Genomic DNA, 27,666 nt, shown 5'->3' on the forward strand with positions numbered 1-27,666 from the left:
CTCCATTGCTGACAACCCCTCTGACCTGCTCACCCTGACAAAAATGTCCTTCAGCCTCACTGAAACTTAGCTTACTGACTACCAACACATACTTACCCCCCAAAATACTAAATTACTTTTCTTCCCTACATCTCTCTACCATCTTAAATCCTCCGTTACCCTCTCTTCTCTTAACACTACTACTATTACAACTGATACTCACACTAAGCTCCTTGGAGCAATCATAGATGATCAACTTAAATTTGGCCTCCATGTACATTACTATATCAAGAAAACCCACCAAAAGTTAGGCCTACTGTATACGAACAAAATATTCTTCACATCTAACTCCAGAATCTCTCTTGCCCAAGCTTACGTTCTTCCTAACATATTCTATAGCTCTCATATCTTAACTAACTTACAGTCCTCATGTCTTTGTAACTTGAAACCACCTATAATAAAGTTGCAAGATTTGCAGTTAATTAACCTCCAAAATCACACCACTGTCATGCTCTCTAAACACTCACTTATTTAGAGGTTCATCACCAACTCTTATTCACTCAACTTCTCATTATCCATTCCATCCTAAACAAGCCCTCTGTCTCTCCTAACTTAGCCTGTCTTCTCTCCCTATATAATCCCCCTAGGTCCCTCAGAAGTTCAGATAAATATCTCTTACAGATACACAAACCTAAAAAATCTGTTGGACAAAATCTTTATAGCTACTTTCCTGTTCTTTCATGGAATAAGCCCCCCCTGTACCTTAGATCCATTACCCAAGTCCATCAATTTAAGAAAGCTCTTAAAGATTACCTAAATAGCATCTGAATTTGTCACTGCAGGCACCATACTTGAATTCCTTCCCTACATCTGTCCACTGATGATAAACCGAACTGCATTCTGTTTTCCTTTTCTGACTGTTTTGTCACTACCATCATTTGACGTTTTTTTCTTTTTGGAATTCTCCTACTTGTATTATAAGGGGTATTTGCATGACTACTTTACTGCATATATATTTTTGTTGTAGTTTACTTTTATACTGTACTTTGTATTGCTTATTTTATTGTGGAGATTTTCTCCCTGGGCCTTCACTGAAAAAGGGCACAAGCTCAGTCAGACTATCCTGGTCAACATCAATGTCAAATAAATAAATAAATAGTGTTGCCAAAATGTGTCCATGGCATCCATGTGTACCACATCACAAAATGCTCCACAGCATAGCAGGTAGGTCTGCCCCACAGGATCCATAGGCCCCCTACACCACCTGCTATGGCACCATTGCCCAGCACATCAGGGAGTCAACCTGGCAGCACCACCTCTGCTATCCCTGGACTACTTATCCCCTTAGGTAATCCAACTCCAGAGGATAATCCAGTGCTTCCCTCCAAGAGCAGTGGCAGAGGTGGTGAGTTATCACCCTCATTGAGTTGTCAGGGATGGTGTGTCAGGTTGTGCGCTACACTGTTGGTGCACTCCTATGCCAGCTGGAGAGGCTGCTTTCCCTCATTTTGCATAGTACCAGGAGGAGGAGAAGGAGACATGAAACACTCCAGTCAGTGTCGGAGTGAGGTTAAAGTGATGACAGTCCTGTGGGTGAGGACTCGATTCTCACTGTCACCCAGCTTGATGACCATAGGTCCTGGATGTTTCCACCCTCACCCCATCCATGGTGTCCACTGACCCCTTGTGTCCATCACTGTCCCTGTCTCTTGTCTTGTTTGTCTTATCTGTCTGCAATTCCTTCCTCACGTACCCAACATACCAGACCCAGACATACCTACATCCTTTCCCCAGTATTCCTTTCTCTCTAAAAAAAAAAAAAAAAAAAAAAAAAAAAAAAAAAAAAGACACCTGTCCCACAAAAATCGCCCCATGCATAGCTCTCCATTTCACACACGTGTCTTCTTGACACACTTGATCTGGTCCAATTGACTATACAACATGATTGTGTTGTGGTCACCCCTCTCTGGAAGTAACATTCCTAATTCAACTAATATTTTGCATATAGGGTGGGGTAGTGGTGCAGCAGTTAACATTGTAGCCTCACAGCAAGAGGTTCTCCAGTTTGATTCTTGACTGGGGTGCCTTCTGTGTTTGGGTTTCCTCCGGGTACTCCGTTTTCCTCCCACAATCCAATGACATGTATCTGGATTGTTTCTCCCTAGGCTTCTGCTGAAAATAGGGTCTGTCATAGTCAGACTTTCCTGGTCAACAAATGTTAAATAAATAGCTATATTATCAGTTTTTGCTGTTGAAGAAATTGATAGCTATGTTTTTTTCCTACCACCCTCCTGCACATTCCTGTATTGCTTTCCATCTGTCCTCCCCCCTGGTTGCTCCCCATTTCACCACTGTCCTATCTTCCCCATTTCTTTTCTTTAATACCTTACTGTGCGATGGTGTGCATCATGCACCAATGTGCAACAACGGTAATACAAAAGTAGTTATAAGTATTAGTTAAAGTTGTATTCAATCCCAGTACCATCTGGCCCCAAATAGGAATGTATCACTGCATTAACACATGCTGTCACAGAGTCAGTTAAGCGGCAGGTGTATTCCAGACACTCATTGCTGTCAGACTTAGCAATGCTGCCCCTTGAATAGTTACATGACATTCCCTTATGTTCTGATCATTGTTAAGGTCTCCTTTTTTTCTGCTGTGCAATGCTGCATAGATGAGATAAGCACAGCTGACCCTTCCATTCATTCCTCTTTTTCCCATGGTTATGCTAAGTATTGCATTGTGAAAACAATGGCCAAAAAATAATAAAATTGCAATAAAAACCTGACAGAGAAAACACAATTTGCCAAAAATGAAGAGTAGGTTGTATATTACTGAAACAGCACCTGTGAACTGTGTGCTGCTTACTGGCATTTCCAACCTTGACAAACATACATGTAAAACTTTCCAAGTCTAACCTGACACATCCACCTGATGTAATCATTTCAGAGTTGCCATCCATTAAATATAAACACCGAGGGAGTACCTGCACTATGTTTACATCTTATACACAGAGCAAAGAATTTGGGATTCAGCAGTTCTAATGAGTTCACACCTCAATTGCATCTTCACTGTGCTGACAGCCCTGAATTTATACCAGACGGCATCCATGTAGCTAGGGAAACTGAAGGGGAGCCTGATTGTTTATGTGTTGAACACAGAAACAAGGATATTACTTTTGGATATATCTACACACAGGACTTCTGATTCTGAGACGATATGCCTGCATTTCATCAGCTACATGCTGCATATGCTGACATTTAACTATGAATAGTGTGTTTAATGGTGTTTATATCTATTCTGACTAACACACGCTTTTACACTTTTATCTGTTTGCATTACTTACAAGTTTACTGATGGCATGGGCAAGTTTGTCAGGGCATTTCACAGGTATATATGACTGGCAATCCCTTCATATGGAATATTCTGTATTAAATCTGTAGACATATTTCAGGAGCAGGTAATTTCCTAACACTTTTGGCATTTCAGTGATGCTTTCTTAGCCAAATGTGTTATTTGCCTGTTTATTTTGGGATGGAGAAGCAAAGCTGCATTTCTGTTTTTGCACAAAAAATTCTATGTTGCTATTGTTACTCTCCTTTTGTTGCATCCAGCCTACATAACTGAAATATATCTCTGCTGTCTCATGTTAAGGTCAGTTCTGTACAAATCTCTCACCTTTTACTTTATATTGTGTCCATGTAGACTTGTTTCTGTGGCTGTATTGCAAAAATTTTTGGAATTCACAGGGAAAGTCTATATGAATGCTTTATAGCTTGTTGAATAGCTAAACCATATTAGGTTGGTTAATTAGCATGCAATTCAGCTGCTTATGCAGTAATTAGCATGCAGCAGTGTTTACCTTGTTTTCACAGTGGCGTGCACCGCTACACAGTGCTTACTGAACATAAAACTTTCTGTGGCTGTGTGCACATCACACCACAAAGCAAACACAGTGAAAAATGACCATGTAGACTTTACTGAATCCTCTGCAAGTCTGTATCTCTAATGATAGTCATTATTTATTAAGTGTAATTCACCACCATTTCTCCAAAAGGAAGCAGTCAGTTAACATCCACAGTTCTCAAAAAATCAGGAACAAACACAGAAATAACTAGGGACAATCGCAGACACTTAAAATATTAGTGCTATTAACTTGAGAAAGGTGAGATAGTGATAGAATATTAAGAAGTGAATTAATATACATTTACTGAACTAAAGTCTATAGCTAATTATTATCAAATTTGTCATTATTTATTAAGTGCAATTCAGCAATCTCCAAAAGTCATGAGTTTTAGGCGGCATTAAGAGGGACATGCAGCCTTTATCCACCATGCTAACTGCTCAGCTAAGTGTTAGCATGCATTTTCTGAAGGATAGGGGAAGTCTGAGTCTGAACTTCATTTCATTTACTGATTTCAATTCTCAAAAAACAAAAAGAAAAAAAAAGTTTCATGACAAGGATATAGATTGGAACAGTGACCATGAACAGTCAGAGTCAGACCAAATATGAGGTAAAAATCCAGAAATACTGTGAAAATCTGGACAGATAAGAAAAGAGAGAATGAAGTATGAGTACCACTCCTCAACCCCCCCCCCCCACACACACACACGATTCCACAAAAGGACAGTATTTGCCCAGACCCCACCGATGTTGTCTTTAGGTGCTGCATTTTTTTATTAAAAAAAGCAGCAAACAAATGATTTACTAGGGAGAGAGAGAGAGAGAGCGCAAGTGAAGTGACTTACTTTATCATTTTTTTCCTTAGAACTTCACTTGTAGTCATCCATTGTGTTCCTCTGGACAAGGTCAGCACAGCAATGCAGCCTGCAGCAACAGTAGTAAGTAGCTGTGCTCTTTTACAAGTTATTCTCAGTCTCAATCAGTTGGGCAGTGTTGCTGGCTGGCAAAGAACTTTTTTTTTTTTTTTTTTTTTTTATATACAAAGAAAGATGTAGACAGACTAGGCAGTGGTGAGATGAATAAATACAGCAGCAGCATTTCAGACATCTTTAAACCTTCTACCATGTTGCACAGCTCCGGCTGTGCTGACTGAATGATTGCCAAGTCAGTTGGGGGGGACAAACCAAACAGGTGGTGGGAAGAGTGATAGTTGTGTCTTTGATTGATGGATGAGACAAGAAGAAATGATTGCCAAGTCAGTTGGGGAGGGAGCAAACCAAACGGGTGGTGGGAAGAGTGATAGTTGTGTCTTTGATTGATGGATGAGACAAGAAGAGGTGGGACAAGGCATGTTTAAAATCTAAGCCTGCCTGTCTACTGCATTTCAAAAATTAAAAAAAATAAATGAATAAAAATAAAAAGTGCCAGTAAATGAACATACCCACCATGCCCTCCTACCCAAATGGAAGAAGCCTAGCCTAGTTAAAAGGACACATGCTGCAGCCAGGAATTGGTAAAGGAGGAGTTAAACAGGTGGGCAGGTCAGAATCATTAGATAAACATCCAGTGAACAAAACAGGCTATAATGTTTTTTTTTCCAGTTTTTGGCCCCTTTCCCACATCATTGGGTCCTGTGCAACTGCCTAGGTTGTCTAGTGCCGAATTTGGCTCTGGAGCCATGGGACAGGGACTGCATCAATATACTTGTGTGTGTGTGTGTGTGTGTGTGTGTGTGTGTGTGTGTGTGTGTTTGTGTGTGTGTGTGTGTCTCTGAAGGAGCATGAAAGAGTGTGTATATGTATGTACTGTTGGAGCATGCATGCATTATAATATTCTACTAGCTCTGTTAATTGGACGGTGTAGAAAGGCATGCACAGTATAGGGCTAAACAAAGAATTCATGTAAAATAAACAAAATGTTCATCCCAAGGTCACACGTGTTTATTTATAGATGCATGCATTGGCTAGATTCACACTCTCCCATATTTTGACTCTTAGAAAACTGCAGTTCTCACTCATTTTCTTTGGTCATCCCCTGCATGACCATTATGAATTAAAACAATAATCCTTAATAATGTCTTAGATGACTCTCTCCTAACTTTAGTAGTGCACAGAGATTGCCTGCTATCCAAGTTTAACCCTGATGCTTTTAACATACAACAGTAATGTGGTCTTTAATTGTTTCCTCACACATTCTTAATCATGTACAGTAAATGTTAACTGTGCAAGGTTGCACCCTTCCATACCCAGTAATGTACAATTAGTGGGTGTCACCTAGGGTCACCTACATCCCAGATCCAGTAATGTAAAATGAATGCTTGTTGCTTTGAGTCATATCAATATCCTCTGTAATGAAATAAGGTGCTTGTTACACAGACCATGTCCTTGATGTATTCTCTTCCCTTTATCAGCTCATGTAATTAAGTATGTTGCTTGTACAATGCCAAATGGCTCTGTTACAGCACACTCTGAGTTGGAACACCAGTACATGTATGCTATACTTCAATATAGTTTGAATTCCACCAGGAGGTCAGTACAGTATATATATATATATATATATATATATATATATATATATATATATATATACACAAAGAAAAAAAATAACATACACATTTACAAAGCCAATTGAACAAGACAAACAGAAAGAGTGGTATGTCCTAAAGTGGTAAGGTAAGAAAAAAAAGTAGTACATGTTGTACGTAGAATGAAAAGCATTATGCCCTCTAAAGTGGAAGTTCTCAAAACAATTGGGCAGCACTAAAGTGCTGTAATCTACAATATTATAGGGTGCTGCTAGCCACAGGGCTAATAATCCATATTATCTGAAGTGGGCAGGGCACATAGTGTGTCACCATAGAATTATCATTAGTTTTTCCTTTGTGACATGATACTTTTAGTGAAACAAAGAAACTTGCAACCTTCACATTTTTTTGCATCACACCAGAATCTGCAAGATAGGAGATTTACATCTATATCACTTCATAGACTGTGAATTCTTTGAAGTAGATGAATAAGATTCCCAGAGAATCTATCTGGGAGACTAGAGTTAATACTGCAAGAACAGCTATCCAAATGGCTCCCTTACATGAACTTGTACAAACCACCACTGCTCTCCTTTGAGTAGGAATGAGTTCAAGTTCCACCAAACATGGGTCTTTCAAACAATTTACTCTTAACATTTTTCAATACTAATGAATGTTAGAGGGTAAGAGAAGGTCAGCCACTGTGTAGGCTAGAAATTTAGTTACAATTTCAGTTACACAGATTTGAATCTGAGTCACCAGGAATGCTGACACCATGCATATGAGGAGTGTAATGAATATGTTTGAGAGTCTTCCTTAACACAAGACTGGTGACTCTGCTTACGTGGGACTGTAGCTTATTCTTGTCAGGTGTAAAAGAGCTCATAAATGTAGTTAACACTTTGGAATGTTCTAATAATATCCCTTCATCTTCAAAAGGGAGGAAGTTGGATCATGATTAGGGAGGCAGTTGCATGCAGGCTTTCACTGGGCAAGCAGTCCACTAATCAAACTGCACTCTTACATCCATCCAATCACAACCCCTTTTTCACATTATTTTGCACATGGAGTCAGTGTGTCACTTCATCAGTGACAATCAGCTAGAGCCAAGGTTACATAAAACTAGGAAATAACAACATGAAGTTGACTTAAAAGATACAAACTCAGAACATATCAATTTAATTTGTTGAACTTTTTTTGCTCAAATTGTGAATCACGTGACTGATTTACTGAATTCACAATTTGTTGAATTTTGAATGTTGCAGGAATGAACTTAGTGCAAGATAACAAGTGCACATTGGTTTTAGCGGTTTTCCTTTTCTCTACTGTTGAGAGGGATTTGTCTCCTTGCAAATTTTTTTTTCTTCTGTAAGATTGACTTTTTCTGATATCACCATTGTTTTTTTGACCGTTTTAGTGTTAGTGATGTAACTTTTGACCATTACACTATCTGCACAATATTCTTGTTTGAGATATAAAAGCAGAAACTTCAGAAATATATATTATAGCTGAGAGATCGTGCCTCATTGAAGTTGCTCAGAGTATGGTGAAATGCCCAAACCTTTATTGTTTTTCACTGGGAAGCAAATGCTGGGTAGAATAATCTGGCTGTGGTGTAGCTAGTGGTTTAGCATCAAAGCAAATACCTTATTCAAACAGAAAGATTAAAAAAAACATGGCTGAAAGATATTTGGTGCTAAATTCATATAATGCTAGGTGATCCTATAAAATGTGCAATATACTTAAAACTAATAAGATATATATTTTTCCTATTATAAACACAACAAGCATATAATACGTGAGCAATACCAGTTTCAATAGTAAAGCTGTATTAAGAAATGACTGTAATAAATTTTATTTTACATATTAGAAAGGAAATGCAAGTTACTCTGGCTTTTTTATATATTTGGCACTTGACAACGCATTAGAAAAGAAGGAAATGGGAGCTTGAACTAACACTTGGAAAGAATAACAAAGACCAAATATAATCGAGACAATGATTAAAACCAGAGCAGAGAGAGAAGCAGAAGAATTTGCACACATTACTACAGCACAGACATTTGGCGGAGAAATGTAAAATTCTACATGACTTTTAGTGACCTGTATGTTGACATATTTTTATTGGTAAAAAATTCAGAGCATTAATATCAAAAAAACTGGGTTTATTAAAAGATGGAAAAGGATGAGAGAGAAAAAAATCAGTACCAAAGTTATGACTCTAGCATGTTAGTTTCTGAGAAGAGAGAAAGCAAGCTTAAAATAGCATAGTAAGGAGAATGATTGATTGAGTGCAGCCAGTATATACCTCCGCATTCTTTATAAACCCATTCAAAATGGCAGAGCTGCTCTACAGGAGTGTTCGAATTTAGTAGACAATTTCAGATAAGCCTAGAGATTAGTTTACATTTGTATGTCAAATTATCTCACCTTATGTATGCAAATGTTACTATTTGTAGTAAATGTCAGTGAACTAGTATTGTTCAATAATTTCAAGTAGAACTGTGCAGCCAAACATAAGTGATGATAGCTTAAAAATGCCTTAGAGTCTGCTGCAGTGTGCCACAAATTCTTTTTCCTTGACTGCACTAGTAGTGATCTATGTTTGAGTAGCAGGCGTGTGTACCAAACATGCTGACCTGGGATATAGGAATAAGCTGCTCACTCGTCTCAGGGGAAGAGAAATACAGAGGTCTCTGATAGGTTCTGAACACTATGGGGAAGGCAGTCTCATTGCAGGTCAAGATATCAATTATCCATCTTTTAATTTTTCTAAAAATGCTTGTTTTTGGTGAGGTGCATTATAGTAGCATGATGAACAGGTCAAACCAGATTTTCCTATCTGCAGCTACAGCCTCCTGCTTATCATGCATAATCCTTGAGTGCCCAGGCATTCCCAGGCAAGCTGAGACTATGTACATGCTCTATGACATGTGCCATGTGGGAATCCTGACTAAGGTTTCAAACCATCTCAGTGGATGTATCTTAACCTAAAGCAGCCAAGACTAGCTAACTTTACTCTGATAATCTTCCAGATTACAGAATGCTTCACTTTGTCTTGGAGCATGTCCCCTTCAGTCTTTAAAAAAGAGCCTCTTTCATCCACTTTATCTGCAGTCACATTCTTTCAATTCCTACCTATATTTCTTTAACAATGCCCAAGATGGGGGCATAAATGACCAGACATTTGAAAGCTTCTTCTTATGCCTTAGCTATCCCTATCTCTTCATCACCACATTCTAGCACAATGCCTCCTGAACCATCACTGTTGTACTTATTTTCTGTTCAATCTTATAACCTAGCCAGTATTTATGAACATCCCCTCCAAGATAATTAAACTCCTCTTTGTCTCTTCCCCTCTCACACTTCAATTCTTTTCCAGTAGAGAATTATGATATCTAAATTAGGTGTGCTGATTTCAGTCCTAAATCATTCTCAAGTTCATGTTAGAGATCATAGTTACTGAATGCTTAAAGGACAACATTGTCTGTAACAATAATACATCATCTTTTACTACCCAAACTGTACATGATCTATATCTTATACTGTAATACCTTTTATATGAAATTCTGGGAATACATGGCTGCATGCCTTCTCCAGACCAGCAAAATACATGCAAACTGATGACCTCCCCTCAATCTTCTCATGTCTGCATCTAGTATAAACAATTCGTCATGGCTAGGACAAGCTTTATGTTGTTTCTTCTAAATAGGTCCAGTGGTTTACAGATTTAATAAACTAGTTCAAGGCATACTATATTTTGTTAAGGTGATTGATGACCTGGATCCCCTGTTAGAATTCAAGAGCTCCCCTGTAGTCATCCTGGTCCTTCCTCCCAGAAGGTGTGAATTGATTGGCTGTCTTTAACTGGGGTGGGTTGTTATTACACAGGCATGAGTGTTTTTGAGACATACTACTGTCACATTTCATATGAAGGCTAATATTAATTTTCAGAGAGGCTAAATATCCATTTGTATTTAATTCTCCAGGGGAATATTTTAAGTAAAGAGTTTCAAATATTAAGAACTATTTTTACGAACTTTTCTAAAAAGATGATAAAATACAGAAAGGGAGCCCTGACGCCCTTTGGTACTCTTGCGTGTTTGCCTTCTGCAAATGTACCAAGTAGTGTGTGTGTCAGTATATTACAAAACTTAGTGATGTATTCCATAATTTGCCTGGTAAAATAAGTGCTCGGGGGGACAGTAAGCTGCAAGGATTGACTGCATGGAAGATCAGGTGGAGCCTCCACTGGTTATACAGATTATAGTGGCTACCTGAATGTTGAATGAAAAGCCATTGTCTACAAAGACTGCAAGGGCTTTTATTATTTTGTTAATTATTTTAGTCAATACCCATCAGTAGAAAATAAAAATGCCCAAATGCTGTATTTTTTGTTAGTAAATGCATGGTCATTTGTACCTCAGCATTCATGTGAAGCATGTGCAATATTAAGTGCTATTTAAAGGGAGGCGGTTTCCACAGTAAAGACATTGCTCTTAAGTTTGAAGTCTTTGGCATATTTGATGAGGTATGCAACTGAGTCAGTTTTCCCATCAGGGGAAAGGTACTGCAAAGAGATAACCCATACAGAAGGTGTTTAAGAGTTCCACCAATGAGAGGAGATGGTGAGGATGGATGTTCTTCTATCCTTCCCTCCTGTGTACAACTACATTAACCAGTCAGGAACACAAATTATCATGGCTTTATCTATAGAACCATGAGTGTATCTATAATTCTGTCACTGTGTACATTCTTGATTTCTTTAGCCAAATCTAGGTTAAGTTGCATGGACAGATAAACCTTTATCCAGGGTAGTCATTGCACTTTCAAATACATGTCTGAACTTACTCATACAAAATACATATTTGGCAACACTCTACTGGGTTAGTGCACAGAAAATGAGGCTTTCTATGCCTAACTGAATAAGCTCTTTGATTTTTCCTCTGCATCATGATGCAAATATGTTTTTGATGTTGACTTGTCTAGACCTTTTGGGAGTCTATGGAAGGTCTGTGGATTGAAATTAGAGTTTTAATGCTCTATCAAGGATGTGTGTAACAGTGTATATTGAGCTGTTTCTGCTTACACAAATTAAGCCTCTCGGTACCTCATATGGTCCCAATGGAACTTTTGTTTCTAACCTTATTGATGGCAGAAATGACCATTTCTGATGCAGTTTTTTGAGGTATTGTGTTATGGATTGAATTCCCATTCTTCCTTGAATTTTTTTTATAAATCTTTGTTGTTTTGTTAGCTATCTTTTCTGTGTTAAGTTGATAGCCTTTGCTATTATGCCATACATTCTTGTGTATTCGTCTTTATTTTTTGGATGTTCATAAGTTCATAGGTTCATAGGTAGATACTAGGCTATCTGCCCTAGGGCATTTATAAGCCTAGCCAGAGTGTATTTGGCTTCCGCCTCCCTATTAGATTAACCTACTGTGCCTCTGTAAAGTAGGTCACAGAAGGTACCCTTTTAAGATTAGTTTACTGTGCCTCTGTCTAGCAGGGACACAGGAGAGATCCCAGGGGTGAATTTGTGATTTCCCATCCACGCGTCCAAATTTCGCTTGAAGAGGGTCAGCGAGGGCCTATGTCTAACATGAATTGGGATTCTATTCCAGAGTGAGGGGAGCCTCTGGGAAATGAATCTGTCCCTCCAGCATGTCCTATTTATTTTCGTGCTGAGGTTTAGGTCCCTGGAGCGTGAAGCTCTAAGGGACTTGGATTTTTTGAGGTGGAGCATGTCCATTAATTCTGGGTTTGACATGGCTTTGTACGTCAGGCATAGATCGCCTATGAGTAGGCGGTAAGCAACTGAGTAGAGCTGGAGTTTCTTTAGTCGAGCTGCATAGGACATCTGTTTGTAGCCGATGATCCTCTTGGTGAGGTACTTTTGGGGTCTCTCCAGTTGCTGCAGGTGTTGGGTAAGGTACATCCCAAAAGGGGCATTGTATTCAATTATGGGACCTCTCTTGATCTAGATGCGAACCCTTTCGTGATAAGGTGGGCTATATAGAAGGTCTTTCTAACCACTTTGGCAATGTGATTATCAAAGGAGAGATTACTATCTACGTTGGTCCCCAAATCTCTAATTACTTCTTCCGTACTTAATGGATTACCACCTATGTGATAATTTGTGGGCACCTTGTTTTTCCCAAAGGGGATGACTATGCACTTTGTAGCATTTAGCTTGAGGCCGTGGCTCTGGCACCAAGCATCCATCTCTGTGAGACCCTTTTGGAGGATGCTTGTGTCAGCTGGAGACTCGATTATGGCCCCCAGTTTGCAGTCATCTGCGAACTTTGTCAGCCATAATCCCCCCATGTTAGCCTGAACCTCAGAGAAGTATATACCGAACAAGAGAAGACCCAGAACTGAGCTCTGTGGGACGCCACTTGTAACTGGTTTGGATTCGGACATGGCACCTGTGACCATGTGGGTTCTATCTCTGAGCCAGTTTGCAACCCATCTTGTGATATAGGGGTTGATATTTAAGCTGGTAAGCTTATTTATGATGCCCGAGTGGGGTATTGTGTCAAAGGCTTTTGCGAGGTCCAGGTAGGCTGTGTGGACTACCTTGCCCTCATCTATGGCTTTGGTAACTGTTTCAAAGAAATCAACTAGGTTTAAGAGGCAAGATCTGCCCTTAACAAAGCCGAATTGGGTAGGGTCCAGTGTCTGGAGGCTCACAATGTCTTTGTTTATGAGTTCCATGATAATATGCTCCATAGCTTTACAGACCAGACTAGTCAAGCTTATGGGGCAATAGTTTCCGGGGTCCGTTGTGGCACCACATTTGTGGAGGGGGACCACTGTAGCTGTACGCCATTCTTTGGGTACATATCCTGTAGTAAGGCTAAGTCTGAACAGTGACTTAATGTGAGGGTTCAGTTCTTCTTGGAGCTCATGTAAGACACAGCCTGGGACACTGTCCGGTCCCATAGAGGGCAGCTTTCACTTGTGCATCTGTGATGTCAGGGAGGTTACATTCAATTGGGATAGGTGTTTGCTCCTTTAGGGGGGAAGGAGGGGAGAAGTTTGCGCTGAATCTGTCTGCCAGGATGTTGGCTATGTCTGTAGGTTCGGTATATTTTGTACCGTTATGCAACAATTCAGAGCATATCTGGGAGTTTCCACCCATGTTCATGACATAACTAAAGAAGGCCTTGTGATTGTCTTTAGTGTCTAGGGCAATTTTTCTTTTGAAACTGGCCTTTGATGATTTTATGAGGGATCGAAGTTTCTTGGTAATACTGATCAGAGATGCCTTCCCTTTTTGGGATTTTGCTCTGTCATATAGTAGCTTCCTCCTTCTATTGTATAGCTTATTTATGGCCAGGGTCCACCAGACCGGTCTCCTGTTTTTGGAGGAGTGAGTCTTGGTTTTATTTGGGATAGCACGATCCATGCATTCCTGCAGGTGCTCATAGAATGCATTTGTAAAGGATTCTGCGGATTGGGCTGTATTATCCTCTGGCCCAGGGGCTTTGAAGGATTCCACCTCAGTCTTGAGAAGTGCAAAGTTGGCTTTTGAGAAATTCTTTACAGTGATTTCCTTGGCTGGGGCTGGGGACAGGATATGGATGTCCAGGGAAATTTGTTTATGGTCTGATCTTACCAATGAGGGGTTTACCTCTGGTGTGGAACATAGAGTCCCCATGTTGGTGATGACCGGGTCCAATATGTTGTTCCCTCTTGTGGGAATGGTGACCAGTTGTTCCATTGCATTAGAGTTTATAAATTCAGGGAACCGTTGGGCGAGGGTGTTTGGGCTTGAGTAGTTTTCCCAGTCAATGTTTGGGTAGTTGAAGTCACCCAATAACATACTGTTTGGAGAGACCTTCATATTCTCCAGTGTTCTCAGGAATGCCAAGTGGGGTTTCTGTAATAGGGAGGGTGTTCTGTAGCAGGCTACAAACTGAAAGGCAGTTTTGCCCGCTGTTAGTTGCACATGGATGGTTTCTGATGCTTCGTGCAGTGCCACTAAGCTGGAGGTGTAGGTATCTTTGATGAATATAGATACTCCCCTCCTTTTGTGCTTCGGTCCAAGTTTTGGGGCCGAAACGCATGGTATGAGTTATAACCTGGTAGTGCTGGGATGCTCTCAGGAGCCTTGAACCAGGTTTCTGTTACTGCACAGACATCGATTTTCTCCATACTGAGGAGAGCCTCGAGTGTGTGCATCTTGAGGTTTAGACTTCTGGCATTGAGTAACATCACCTTTAGTTTTTTTATCTTTGGGTTGTCTATGGAGGTGGGTTTGTCCTTTGAGCCTTGCCTAAAAAAGGCACTATGGGGGTGGCAAGAGCCTTGGCCAGTATACGAAAGCCTAAGGGTGACAGGTGCAAGCCATCCCTAGCGAAGCAAGGTGGCTTGTCGAGCATGTCATCTCAGGCTGACAGACACTGAATCCCCTTTGAATGACACCAATACTTTAGCCAATTGTTGAAACTGATCATTTTGTCTTTATACTGTGGCATCATTCTTGGTGAGGGTAAGATGCTACTCAAGGTCAGGGTCATTCCAGCCTGGGCTACATGGTCAGAGAGCTCCTCTATGTCTCTTTTCATGTAGTCCAGGGAGGTACGTCTCAGGTCATTCACACCAGCATGGACAATGACTGAGTCATACTTGTACTTGCTTTGGAGTGACCTGAGTGCTTGCGTTATGTGGCGGATCCTGGCACCCGCCAGGCAGCTTACAGTGACCTTCTCCTTTTTCAGTCTGGTGAGCAGAATGTCAGTGTGCCGGACAATAGAGTCCCCTATAACAAGTGTATTTGGTGTGTTGTTTGGCCTTAAGGGCTGTGACTGTGAGGCACACTGATTTTGTGAGATATGTGGTTTGTGGGTATTGTTGAGGGGGTGGCTGTTGCTTGGATATCTGCTTAGGAGGTCTTTGCTGTTTAGGCAGATTTTTATTTAGAGCCTCCGAGTATATTTTTGTGTGTTTATGTGTTGGGTATGCAGATGCAATAGGTCTGTGTGAGACTGGATTTGTGGTGTGGGTGGTTACCTTTTCCTCCTGACTGACTGTGCCAGTCTTGGGTTGAGAGAGCTCTGCCTCCAGTTTGGCTGTGTAACTGCATCTCTCACATGTATTAGAGTTTGTTGGAAGGAGGATAGGGTTGTCTGTGTACATAAGGCAATTGTAACATTGCCTCAAAATTCCCAGATTCACCAGCTGGACTGGAGAGTAACCTTGAAACTGACCCTTGGACATACCAGATTAGTATAGGGAACTGTTTTTTTACTGATCAGATTAGGGAAGGGAACTGATTTTTCACTTGATCAGGAAGGACCAATCGGGAGTCTAATACTTATGAGAAGTCAAGGAGGGTGTAGTGCTTTAGTTAGTTAGTGTTTCCTTATAAGAGCTGAGCAAGTGCAGGGCTTTAGAAAGAAAATAGAGTGATTACTTTGAGAGTTTGAACAGTTCTAAGGGAAAAAGTGAAGAGCAGACTTTGTGGAGCCTGGAATAGTTGAAGACCACCTTATTGTCATCCAGTCTGATAGCACGTTACTTCAAATTCAGCATTTCTTCTTTTGATTCTTTTTGTTAGTTAATTTTGAACGGAGCTGGCATTAGTCTGTTTACGCAGACGAAGGTAAAGTCTGAAGGTTTTGTATACTTCTTTCATTTAGTTTAACAATTATCTGATGCTAACTATACCATGTAAGTTATTGCAGAACTGTCCACACTAGTTATGCTTCACATGGATACATTTGTCAATACAGTTGTTTAAAGTGTTATAGAGAGTCATGAGCAATTCACAAAAATAATGTGAAGGGGGAATAATATATATTTCTAGCTGACTGAAGTAAGGTGAGTGGTCAAGACACCATTGCTACCATATGGAATTTTTTTTTAATGTGTTATTATTCTTTATTAGGTTTGGTTGGTTGTACGTGTGGGCCATCATAATGTATTAGGTTTGGTGTATAAGAGGAGCATCATGACCTATTAGGGTTGGTTTGGTGTATATGAGTGACATCATCATCTATTAGGTTTGGTTTTGTGTATATAAAGGATATTATGACCTATTAAGTTTGGTTTGTTGTATATTAGAGACATCATGACCTATCAGGTTTAGTGTAGATGAGGGACAACATGACCTATTATGTTTGGTTTGTTGTATATGAGGGACATCATAGCCTATTCATTTTGGTTTTGTGTATATTTATTATTTATTTATTTAGTTGTCGTTTGTTAACTAGGTTAGTCCACTGGGCTGGGGTCCCATTTTTCGTGCAGACCCAAGAGGGAAAGCTCCACAAACACAAGATAAAAAAATGATGCCAAAAAATAATACTCCTACCATAACCATACCAAGTTACATTCCAAGTTTAAGAACATTAAAAAGGGCAAGATAGAGACATGTGAGTAACAACATTAGTGCCTTGTAGAAATTATTAAATCTATGTATTCTGTGCATGTACAACAACAGAATGATAGAGGTTGAGTTGGTGGAACAAAATAGAAGAATAGTCAGTGGAGTGTAGAGAAGAGTGAAGAATAACTGAAGAGACAGAGAATAGCAAAGAGTGTCAGTTGTGTCAGTTATAGTGGGAGGAGTGGGAGGAGTGGTGGTAAAGTTAGATTGGAGAGAATGAAATGAGGAGGAAACAACAAAATACAGGAATAGTAAGCGCAGTGTAATGGAGTGAAGAATAACTGAAGAGACAGAGAATAGCAAAGAGTGGCAGTTGTGTCATTTATAGTGGGTGGAGTAAAAGGAGAGGTGATAAAGTAAGATTGACTGGAAAGAAGGAAATAAGGAGGAAAGAGTCGGGGTGGCCAGGGAAATAAGTAAAATAGGGGCCAAAGTTGGGAGGAAAGTTTAGTTTTTAAGAGTGCTCAGTGGTTTAGCTACAGATCCCCGGGATTGTAAGTATGTATAATGCATGAAGGGAATAGTTCTGGTGTGGTAGTGGGAGATTAGGTGAGGCAGTGGCAGTTGCAGGAGGGAGAGTTGGCTAGGTATTTTTCAGTTCTTTTTTGAAGAGGAGAGAAGATTGGTTATGTTGTATGTTAACTGAAGTAAAAGGTATGAGCGAAGCAGATAGGTCAATGAACCTTTCAAAAGTTCAGTAAATAGTCCAAGAATCTTCAGTTAATGTTCTCAAAAATATATTCCAAAAATCACGAAATGGATATATTAAAATCAAAACAAATCTTTATTTCATGAGATAAGCGCTTTCGCTGTGTGCAGCTTCCTCAGATCTCTCAACAACATTTGAATTCAAAAGACCCAAAATATATAGGCATATCAATTAAACAATTAATACATTAGTAAAACCAGGGAATTTTTAAAAGGGAAATGTTAAATCTGCAAAATGCATGTAACAAATCCACATAATGCATATAACAAATAACCTGTAACTAATATATAAGAATGGAGAAGTATACACTAAGGTGTTCAAACCAAATTGTGCACTCTAAGCGCATACATAAAATCATAAATTCTCCAAATCTAACATCTATAAAATATTTATATGCATAAGAGATAAATGTATAATGAATATGTATATATAAAAAACATCTGAACATATATACATATTTCATAGTTTTGTACATATTTGTGTGTATGCATTTAGCATACATATGCACAGTTTTATACATTTATTCATTGTATATATGTTCAGATGTTTTTGTTGTTGTTGTTGTTGTATGTTAGATGGGAGTGTGTTCCAGGTTTGAGATATGGAGCATTTATAAAGAAACCTGCCCATAGTTTTGTTGGACTTATATGTGTTCAGTAGTGCTTGGTCAGTGCTATGGAGAGATCATGCAGGTTTGTAGAGGGATAGGAGGGTGGACAGAGAGGGACAGTTTTCAGGCTTGTAGAAAAGAGAATGTGCAATTTGTAGTGGGAGTAGTTGTGGGAACACAAGCCATTGAAGTTTTCTTAGTAGAAGGCAGTGATAGGATTTTTTGTAGGGGAGATTACAGGCAAATCTGGCTATCTGTTATAGGTTTGCTCTAGTTTAGTTAGGAGATTTGATTGGATGTGTGTGAATATGGGGGAAGCACAGAGTAGGCATGGGAGGAGATAGGTGTGGGCAAGTGAGGTCCTAGTGGTGTCAGTTAAGAATTTTTTGTGTCTACATAGTAAACCTAGTTTTTGATTTGTCTTTTTGATGGACTGTAAGATGGGATGGTCAAATTTCAGTTGGTCATCAGTTGTGATTCTTAGAAGTTTTGTAGTAGAGTCTACATAAATAGTGGTGTTGTCTAGAGAAGAGAGACTGAAAGAAGCTTTAAGATGGGGTAAAGATTTTAGGAGGAAAAGAAGGAGTTTGATTTTCTTTGATTAAGGATTAGTTGGTTGTCAGTTAGCCAGTGCTGGTTGATATTAAAGGAAGTCTGCATGAGAGAGTGTAGGTCAATAGGGTTGTCAGAGAGGGTGATAATGGTAGAATCGTCAGCATATTGGACTAGTGAAGATGAGGTGCAGAAAGAGAAGATTGTTAGTGAAAACATTAAAGAGAAGGAGGCCAAGGATGGATCCTTGGGGGACACCAGTTTGGATAGGTAAGAAGGGGTAGTATGAAGTCTGCCATTTAACAGATTGTTGTTGGCTATTGAGATAGCTGGAGAACCAGGGGATAGTGCAGGTGGAGAGGTTTAGTTTGGATGGACATCATGGCCTATTAGGTTGGTTTGGTTTGGTGTATATGATGGACATCATGACCTATTAGGTTTGGCATATATGAAGGATATCATGATATATTAGGTTTGGTTGGGTGTATATGAGGGACATCATGACCTATTAGATTTGGTTTATCATATATGAGGGACATTGTGACCTATTAGATTTGGTTTGGTATATATGAGAGACATCATAGCCTATTAGATATGGTTTGATGTATATGAGGGACATCATGGCCTGTTAGGTTTGGTCTTGTGTATATGAGGGACATCATGACCTATTAGGTTCAATTTGGTGTATATGAGGGACACCATTGCCTGTTATGTTTGGTTTGATGTATATGAGGGACATCATGCTCTATTAGATTTGATTCCAGTGCCCCATCACTTGGCTATCTCTACTCAATAACAATAAACACTGTTCAAATCAGTCAGTGTGCAGCTGTTTTCTTGTTTACTTTTGTAATGATTACAGAGATTTGATTTAAAACCTTTATCTCAAATTCTGAAGCTCAAACAATGATGGCCAATTGTTAAACAAAACAAAACAGTCTCACATTGAAAGCAAGCATAGCATGAGCAACAGTAAATTTCTCTTCTCTTGAAACTTACTTTGAAATAAATTATAGATCCATTCATCCATCCTTAACCCCATTTCCCATTTTTGCACATGGAGTCAGGGTGTCACTTCAACAGTGATGATTATCTAGAGCCACGTTTTTCACCACTGGGGATCTAGCCCTGCCACTGTAGTTCATCCATACCACACACTCACACCTAAGGCCAATTTAGAGTGTCCAATTTACCTACTGCATGTCTTTGGAATGTGGGAGGAAACTGGAGAACCTGAAGGAAACCCATGCAAATACAGGGAGGACATGCAGACACTGCACAAAAGGTAAGGTACTCCAGCCTAGAGGCAGTAATGGTAGCCACTACAACACTGTGCCGCCCTTGTAGAACAAATTGTGGATGTTAACATTTAAAAATTGGTGTGCTGATGATATTGCCATAACATTTCCTGAACTAGATCAACTGAGCAATAGGTAATGGCTGAAAAACAATGACAACATGCTCAGTTACTAGACATGCAGTCTTAGAGATCATTAAGGAGCCTAGCCCAAATTAACAATTGCTCAAAAGAACTGCCTGGTTAATTGACTTGGTCAATGTCACAGCAGAGGATGAAGGTGAAAAGATTAATACCCTGCACCATTGAAACAGGAAGCAGCTTATTAACCAGTTGGAGCTTTAGTCCCCTGCACTAACTGTAACATTTCCTACCGAAATACTGAAATATTTTACAATCCGATGTTGTTGAGAAGAGTGTACCACAGTAATATGCAACAACAGCTATGTAATGGATGCAGAAGATCAGATGGTCGTGATGATCATGCAGACTATAGGACTTCTCAAATGTCAACCCCCTTTGCAATTGGAGGCTGTGAAGAAAGTATTACAAAAAATATTTTACTAAAATGCAACATGTTTATAGTACAAAAATACATGTTTAGACTATATTACACAATCCAAGTATATTAATGAATCCATTCAGTGTAATGAATAAAGCAAAACAATTAAAAACAATATAAATACTGCAGCGACCAACAAGTCAAACTGTTTGGGGGAAGCTTAAATGCTTGCAGGACACCTACATTTCATTTTTGACCTTCCTATACTGTAGCTTCTCTGACATCAGTAATAGGTATCCTGTCTTATATCAGTCAGCACTAGTCTAACCTACTTGATGAATGGTTAATAATGCTGTATTGTTGCAACATACACTTCCAGACTTAACATAGTCAGATCATGGGCAAATGGGGCCATATAGTGGGTAATGAATCAGACCCCTGCCAGCCCAATATGCTATTACTTGGCTAACTCTCCCAAATTACCATAAACACTGCTCAAACCTGCTGTGGTGGTGGTGCTGCTGTAGTGTTGTCGCCTCACAGTTAGACGTTGCCCGTTTGATTCTCAGTTAGAGCGTCTTCTGTATAGCAACATATGTGAATGGGCATTCCTTCGTTGAAGGTTGTGCATTAGGTCCAGCAAGCCAGTATGTAAAAATCTACTGCCAATCATTAGAGGACCAGAGTTCCTCTGTGGCGACCCCTAACCAGGAAAAGCCGAAAGACACAAACAAACTGCTCAAACCTGTCAGTGTACTCACTATTTTCTTTTTTACTTTTTACAATTATCACAGAGATGTGGATTTCATTTAAAACTTTTATTCTAAATTTTACAGACAAAAAAAACATTGACAGCCATTTCCTGAACAAAATAAAATACTCCCTCACTAAAAACAGTCTTAGCATGAAAACAGCAAACTTCTCTTTCCTTGAAACTTACATTAGTCAAAATGCATTTGGAAACCCAAGCTACAAGAGACATGCTACAATTCATTCTCAAACAGCATATAGCGAAGCAGTACTTAGAGTCCCCTGTGAAGGAACAAAAGTGTAATGTATTTAATAACAGACTGGGACAGCCCACTGGATTCAAATGCCCCTTTATATGAGCAGTCCAGTCTTGTGAAATAAATCGATGGTCACATGAAAGACAAATGAAGACTACATGATTCAAACCCTGTACTTCATGAAGCAGCCCTTTTAAGAGCTCATAGCCTTTCTAATCTGCACTATGTGCTAGATAAACTGTTGAATATCACACCTGTGTGCCTGCAAAAAACAAGCTAAATAAAACTGAATTCATAGTTAAAATATTAGCATTAAAGTAATATATTTCAGGTTGTCAAGTGTATTCACAGCTAAATCATAAACACACTGTCAATGTTCAACAGATCAAAGAAACCAAGGATCACATCCAAAGAACACCATTTATATGAGGATAGCCAGTTAATCCACAAGAAAGAAATGGAGGAAGGCTTGGCACTTGGTGTGGAGGATTAAGACTCTTGAAATGTATGGAGAGGATTTAGAGTTTGAGTCCGAGAAAACCACTAACTGGGATATTACAAACATACACAGTTCTGCTGCTACAATCTCTTGTGTGTTCAACTGTCACTGCAGTCTTGTATAAAACTGTACTACCATTACAAGGCCATATTTTGTTTCCAGGTGAGGTCTAGGCAGATATCAGGCAGTTAATAATCAGCAGTGGTTCAGTAGCTCAGTTTGTTAAATGCTGTGTCTGATGTACATTTTGTCACACACAAACCAGGATTGGAATCCAGTGACAACTACTAATAAATATTACTGAATCAAGTTATGTATTGTTAACAGATTTTCTCCCCACAGGAATTACAGGTAAATGGGTGCAGTAGCCCTTATTATGGGTTAATAATTTGTGCGTTCAGAAGTAACAGACTAACAGCATTGATCAGGAATGTGATAAGATGTCAGAAAATAAAGGCAAGAAATACAATACTAATAAAAGATATTACAAGAAATAAAATGTGTAATCTTGGTATGGCTGTGTGCCTTGTGTGTCTGTGTATGTCTGCTGACAGTCTAACCCTATAACTTCCAAGGATGGCATGATAATTGTATACTCTCTGTAGAGTACAAGATACATGTCTCTCAAGTGTCATGCTATCATGGACTGTAATCACTGTCGCCTAATCCCTCTGTCACAGATTTATCATAGACATTATTATGTCAATAGCACAGTCACACATCAGTACACCTTGTAATAGTCCTCTGTATTTATGTACCTGTAGGTGTTACAGCTTGGCTCATACTGTCCCATGCGGATAGCTTGAGAGGTATGTATGTGCCGCAGCAGCTATAGGGCACTGTTATACATAAAGGAAGGGCAGACCTGTAGAGTAATTAACAGTATTGTTGCAAACTATATAGCCAATACTGGTACTAATGGACTGTATTTCTCTCTTCCCCCCACCCCTTATCATAATTTATTATTGTTATACATCGGTTATGATTTTCTTTTAACAAATGCTATAGTAATGTTGGGCCTTGTGTTTTATTATTGTTATGTGATACAATGGTTGCATGCTAACACAGCATGTTGAATTACCTATGTTGTTGGCCTTATGCCATAACTGTTACTGGCATGCCGTTACTATACTGACTTATCTCACTTATTGATGTGTTTCATATACTATGCAATGTTCTATTACTGGGTTATTTGAAATGTTCTGGCATGCTATTATAACTAACTAAATATGTTCATTACTAATCTATACACATTGAAATACCACAGCTCGACTGGGTAGGTCAGATCCTGGTGATCTGCCTACCCTACCTCAGCCAGCCATGGCACTGGGTCCCAGCACATCTGGGACCCAAGCCGGTGGTGCCCCCTCCATCAGCCCTGCACCACCTATAGGAGGAACTGCCTTAGAGGATGAGTCCTATTCCCTCTGAAAGTGGTGGTGGAAGGGGGGTTGTCACTCAAGATCAGCTACCAGTGATGGTGCATAGGATAGTGCATTGTGGTTATGAGAACTGCCTGCACCAGACTGAGGGCAGACTGTTCAACCTGGTGGTCCTGACACCCAGCCTCCAGCACAGCCACCTTTGGGGCAGTGAAGGAGCAGTTTTGATTGCCAATGGTTGGGGAGCTCAGTCACACTGCTGTCATCTGGGGGCACATAGATCTCTGATTCCACAACAACCTCCCCATCCAAGGTGTTTACCCCTCATGTGTCACACACCACCCCTGTATGCTGTCTTGTCTGTCTGCAAATGCAACCTCTCCTACCCAACTTACAAATCCACATGTACCTATATTGCTTCCCCAACATTCCACTCTCCTTAAAAAAAGAATGGTGCCTGTCCCACAAACAATATCGCTCCATACATACCACTCCATTTTGTACCCTCATCCACTGGACACAATTACATGAATTAATCAACAGTTATGTTGCTCTCAACCTTCACTCTGGGGTGTGAGGCTCAAAATTCCAAATTCTGTACAACCTGCACAGTTGTTGCTGTAAAAGAAATGGAGAGCTATGGTCCATTCCTACACCTGTCCTGCACATCCCTACCTTCCTTTCAGAAGGATTTTCCCCTGCTTACCCCCATTTCACCACTTTCCTATCACCCCTTTCACGACTTTCCTATCACCTCTTTTTTTCTTTTCTATATTTTTAATTAGCGCAGGTTGAAGCAGCTCACTGCACCTCACAAACCTGCTTAAAAGTGCCTTAATCATTTTATGTGTTTCTGACAAGTGTTAGGTACATCTGCAAAATAATCACCCTTGCTATGTCTCAAACCCATGTCCCTGTCAACTACAGCACAGTGCATTAGCCCACAAGACCACTCAGCTCTGAATTCAAACAATGTTTCCACCAACATATCCTGATTGCCGCTGACAAACTGCAAGTACATATAATGGGGAAATTGGCAGTGCACATGGGACTGTGATGTAGACACTGCACCAGTACACAGCCAAACAATTAATAATAGATGTACGTGAGGTCTGGGATAGCAGGTATAGCTGTTAACTGTACAGACGTTTGCAGAATGTCCAAAGATGTGCTCCCTAGGTCTGGCATGGTTTTCACAAAAACATATGTATCTGCTAAACTACTGGCAAGTCATTAAAGATTGAGGTTAGAAGATCATGACACACATTTCAGTATCACACCTCATACCCATCAGAAAACACATGCTAATGTAATTCCAGTGTCACAGACTGTATGCATGCCCATATATCTTGCAAATACAGCTGCTGCAACAGTGACTCAGTAGTTCAGTCTGTTAAATCCCTTGCATAAAGTGCATTTTGCCCCAACAGTCCTGGGTTCAAATCCAGTGCATTGCACTTCAGTTATATTCTTGTGAATACAGCAAATAATGACAGAGTCATGCAATTTTCACCAAAACAGGTTGCTGCTACTGAATTAGCCACTACCCATGTTAGCAAGTCAGAGGCCTGTAGGTAGGGACACACTGCATATATTCGCATAGCCTACCTATATCTCTCCTACTACTCTCTGATTCTCACTGTTACATAACAGATTAGCTTAACCACATGCCTTGACTGTACTGTTACATAAATCAATATATCCCATGTGCTGCATAGAACACATTGCAGCACTTTCACTCAGTTTCTTACAGACCTTTATGGAAGGTTCTTTACAGTGTCTACACAGCCTCAAAGCGATCAAGTTCTAAGTGACCTTCTGCCCATCAGCAATGCAAGGAACACCTTACAAACCAACTAAATGGAACTAAACATTCACTGCCGTGTAACTAGGAACTGCTGGCATGATGGATACCTTTATAGCATCTCCTAGACCCTCCTAAAATGAAGATGGAAGAATTGGTGCAAACCATAAATTCATTCAAGGTCTGGTGCCTCAAACCTTCACTGAAAGTGGAAGAAATTAGGTAATAATGTCTTCATGGTGTAGGGCACTGACAAAATGGGCTAGGCTACATATGATCTACTTGTCTTCCACCTAATATGACACTATAAACCCATCAATCTAATAAGGAAATGGTCATGCTCTTGTAGTGACATGGACAGAGTTTGATAACATATTAAACACTGTACATTGTGTTTAAACTGCCTTTTGAGTAATTCATAGCAGCAATTTGTTTCTATAGCCCTACTTTGGAAAGCGTATTAAGAAATTGGATAGAACATATCCTTACTTGGTGGGTTAAGCTGAGTGGAAGGGGTTGTAATATGGTGTTTGTGAACTGAGAAAGTATATGAACCATGTCTCTAAGGCAATACATACGGTTTTCTCTCAAAGTCAGGAGAATCCTCTAGGAAGCAAGATATTTGTATTTAGGATGTGGGAATGGAGGCGTCAGCTTTACCTTGTTGCCTGTAGAGTTTTAGCCTGAAATATCCATTAATTTGACCCCTCAAGTACTAGGTGGAAGAAAACAAATCTTCTCAGTTCCCCAACTCATTTGTGGAGAGCTGTGGCCCACTTTTTCCTTTGCTAACTTTGCCAAGAATCCATGCATTTCCTCCTGAATAGAGAAGCACTGAATGCACAAGGATTGCCTCCATACTCTAAGCTAGTTTTGGAATCCAATGATTTTTTCACATATGTGACTGCCATCCTCAGTGGATGAAAGATCTTACTAACAGTAACTTGCCAGGAGTATGGGATCCATATAGTCAGCTGGATGTACTTTGAAATATCGAAGTAGAAAAAAATTGATCAAAACATCAGTTCCAAAGGTTCAAAACTCAAATTAACTAAAACACGCACACACACGCCACACTCTGTTAACTATAAATACTAACTCTGAGATTGCACAACGGTGGGAAAAGTGCAAATTCACATTTCCCACTGTTGTGTGACCTTCCACAAAGTAATACCAGCAGAAGTGATCAAATGATTATTTGAACACAGCAGTAAAAATGTTCAATATTACAAATGCTCAGCTATATGGAATCTTTCCAATCACTCATATTCCTATGCAGCTTTCAAAAGGAATCCTTCTGTTTTTGTCCATAGATAAAATTACCAGTATAATTCACAAGTAATTAGCTTCCTGTAGCAGACATGATTTAATACGCAAGTCAAAAACTTTGCATTCTTATATAACCTAGAACTTTTAATATTCAACTGAAAGCAACTTTAAATAATATAACAAACTGCAGTAACATAACATGAAATTTCCTTCTCCCACCAAGCAGTCTAGTCAATAGCCAAAGCTGTTCAGATTAGCATTGATTATTTTTCTCTTTATATAAAATACTAGTCTTTGTTAATTTTTCACAATAAATATTTTTTTTCTAGGTACTATAGTTTAATATAGGAGATACAAGCTTTGTTTTTTTTTTCCTTAACCAGAATTAATATTTATTGAAGAAAAACAATAATTATTTTTTTCTAGGTACTATAGCTTTATATAGGAGATACAAGCTTTGTTTTTTTCCTTAACCAGAATTAATATTTATTGAAGAAAAACTTTGAATAAAATAATGAACTGATTCAAGAAAATATGAGCTATACAAACAAGAACTTTTCTTTCCTCCTAGACCAACCATTTCAGTGGCTGAGGCTATTCAAGACAGCTTTCTTAAGGAAATATATCTATTTGTTAAAATCTCCTTTCCAGCATCCTAGTATAAACTTACCAGGACAGCTGTAAAGCACAAACACCTACAACACACTGTCTGCTCACCCTTTATTGGAAATGGAAATACTACCCCAGGTTTCTAAATCACAAAACACAGTCACTGTTTTTCTATGCACATTATTAAGGTACAATAACCATGACAGCCCAGCAATATTCTGAACCATGAGCATTTCTGAACAGATCTCATCCACTCCCATAGTCTTTCTGCCTCACAGCTGCTTAATTACCAGTATTTTCATCTACAATAAAAAGCCCACTGCCATCATCTGTTCTTGCCCCATTTCTCAAAGGAGAGAAAAAGATAGGAATCATGAGCTATTTTCCAATAATGCCCCAATCAAGGTCAGCATTTCACAGCCCTTGGTGAGAACAGCATGCTAATCTCCCCCTCCCTCAAGTCAAATATGGCTTATCAAAACCCCTCTGAAAACATGCAAATGTCATTCTCCATGACCACTCCAGAAACTTTCTTCAACCTGGCCTTTACTCTGAGAAGTGTCATAACTGCTGCTTTCCTGGCATGTTGATACCCGTCAGATCTGATGCCCTCCTCCAGCGC

The sequence above is a fragment of the Protopterus annectens genome, chromosome 2.part1 (assembly GCF_019279795.1).
Source record: "Protopterus annectens isolate FY-2018-M chromosome 2.part1, PAN1.0, whole genome shotgun sequence".
In the NCBI taxonomy this organism is placed as follows: Eukaryota; Metazoa; Chordata; order Ceratodontiformes; family Protopteridae; genus Protopterus; species Protopterus annectens.